We start from the raw sequence: 2500 nt of genomic DNA on the forward strand, positions 1-2500 counted from the left end.
ACACTTCCTCCCTTTATGAAAACAATTGGCGCATCTGATGTTGCGACGATGGGTGTATCTTTGTTTAGCTCAATGTCGCGTTTGGAGAAATTTTTTGGAGCGGGTAAATGAACTATATCTCCCTCTAACAACAGCAGCAAGTCAGCCCAGGCTATAATGAATGGTTTCCAGCGAAAATCATTCAACATAATTATCTCAGCCTCTCCCGCCCCTACCCAGGCAAAAGTTCCAGTTGCAGGGTTGCAAAACGTGCCGTATATGGCCTTCAATGGGGAGAGCATGAAGCTCTTACCGCAATTTGCAACACCGTGAATAAAAATATTACGGTACTTCCCCCTTCCTTTCTCTAACAATGTGAAGACCGCCTGAGCAAAAACACTGACGCTAATCTCATTTCTGGTGAGGAGATGCACTGTTGCCCCCATCCACTTGCCATTACATTCAGCTACGCATTCCCCTGTATAGTTGTCGTGCAGAAGTTCGATGCGAGTTTTCTTTGAGCGTGCAAATTTCGCTTCTGCAGTTGCCAATTCGTGTGCAACAGCCAGGCATTCATCAACTGCTTTTCCACCCCTGTTAGATATAAATTGAGCAAGATCCGTTTTGCCTTCACGATTTTGTGACGCCGCAATGGACATTAGCTGCAGCCGTGATTTGACATTCTTAGCCTGAATGAACTGAGTCACCTCGTACATGGACATACCGCGCTTTCTTTTCTTGGAAACTCTAGCACTGCGAGCTGCTTTTCTTTTATTACCGGAAATAGCATTCTCAGTTCTCGGTGGAGGTGTGTTTCCAAGGTCTGGGTGGCTCTCTGAGTGTACACAATCTCTATCTTCCTTTGTTGTGTATTTGTACGCTGAATAGTACGTGTTGTGATTGGAACTAAAATTGACCTTGATGCCGTACCCGTCGTCCAAGAACTTGCGTACCTTCAGCCAACGAGCGCGTTTTTCAAGCTTCAATGCCATGTGATAATGCGAATGGCTCTCCGAGGCACCTGCATCAGCGTGTAATTCACGCGCTACAACCCACTGTATAACTTTCCCACCAGCCATTTCCATCCAAGCCAACGAAACCATTTCGGCAAATACATCCCTAGTGGGAACTTTCTCCAAATCGGCTCTACTGTATGTCAAAAGATACACAAGGCGCTGATCTCGACTTCGCAAAGTGAAATTGACCTCCGCCATTCTAAGTGTTTAGTCCGTGAACTCCATCAACTTTAACAATATATACTTTGCTTTCATTATCTATCATCTAGACTCCTCCCCTTTTTGTAATTCGTGAAGGAATTGTCATCATTTTATTTGCTCCACAATTTAATATACAACAAGACATCCTAATGCATATATGACAGTTAAACTTTCCCCTATTTATAACCAAGTAAACGCCTACAATTTATCCTAACATGGCAAAAAACATATAAATATTACAAAAAGCAATAGTTATGTTTGTTTTTTTCACCGAAACTGTGAACGCTAGCATAAAAAAGTAGTATTTCCAATGACGGCCACACCCAGAATTTTCAGACAATCCTAGACAAAAGTAGTTGGGAAGGTTATATAAATGAACCCCACCAGAGCTGTGTTTCAACCCGCTTCTGTTAAGGCGCAAAAAAACACTTTCTCGTTCTCTTATAAAGCCCCCCTCCCCCCTATTCAATGTTGGAAGGTAACACTACAATTTCCTACGAAAAGCATTTAGTTTTGCACAACATTGAATCAGGGGGGTGGGGAGAGAAGCAAAGAAGACGTCAAAAGTGGTAACCTTCCCAACAGTTTTGTCTATGATTGTAGGTTATTATGAACTGTCTAAAAAGGGTTTTCTCCTTTTTTGGGGATGTAATTAAAAAAAATGGGGCCTGGATTTTTAGGGGGGATAAAAAAGAAAACGTCTTCCTCCACCTTTTCCTCACCTTCCGTCCTTCCTCCACTTACTGTCTCTCTCTTACCTTCCCCCCTTACGGTCCAACATTCCATACTGCTCCAAGGATTCGAACCCTCGCACCACTGGATATCCGAGATCTCTTCTCCTTCGTATGAACCGCTAAGCCATCAATTCAGCAACTGAAGTCGTTAAATGTTTTTTCTACCAATGAGTTTAAGCTATTTCCAAGCCTTCACGACAACCACCATTTCGCACATGCGTAAATGACATAAAATAAGACTTAGAAAAATTTCAGCTCATCCACAAAGATAAAAGGCCGCCGATGGAACTTCGTGAACAAGTTAAAGGGTGGCAAAGTTTATCTGAAGAAGAATGAAAACCGGCGCTCTGATTCTCCAGTGCAACGGAAGCAAAAATTGTTTGAAAAAGCTGGGATCTTGATTCTGAAGGACAAATAGTCAAATATTGTGCTAATTAAGTTTATTTACGTCGCTATGCAAAATACACCAGGAACAAAGCATCATTTCTAGTCATGATATAACAAACCGATTTTTGCCGCAAACACAGCGTTCCCACTGTGAAAAAAAGATGGTGGCATGGGAAAATAGAA

The 2500-nt window shown here is 42.2% G+C and overlaps 1 protein-coding gene and 1 long non-coding RNA gene across 3 annotated transcripts in view; one reads left to right on the top strand and one right to left on the bottom strand.

Annotated features, from left to right (window-relative positions):
* The window catches only part of LOC137997682 (protein NLRC3-like), a 173339-nt gene that overhangs the window by 61696 nt on the left and 109143 nt on the right, over positions 1 to 2500 (bottom strand). The window lies entirely within an intron of this gene.
* The window catches only part of LOC137997732 (uncharacterized), a 17112-nt gene that overhangs the window by 10826 nt on the left and 3786 nt on the right, over positions 1 to 2500 (top strand). The gene's annotated exons all lie outside the window — the stretch shown is intronic.

Source organism: Montipora foliosa, chromosome 3 (genome assembly GCF_036669935.1).
Source record: "Montipora foliosa isolate CH-2021 chromosome 3, ASM3666993v2, whole genome shotgun sequence".
Taxonomy (NCBI): Eukaryota; Metazoa; Cnidaria; class Anthozoa; order Scleractinia; family Acroporidae; genus Montipora; species Montipora foliosa.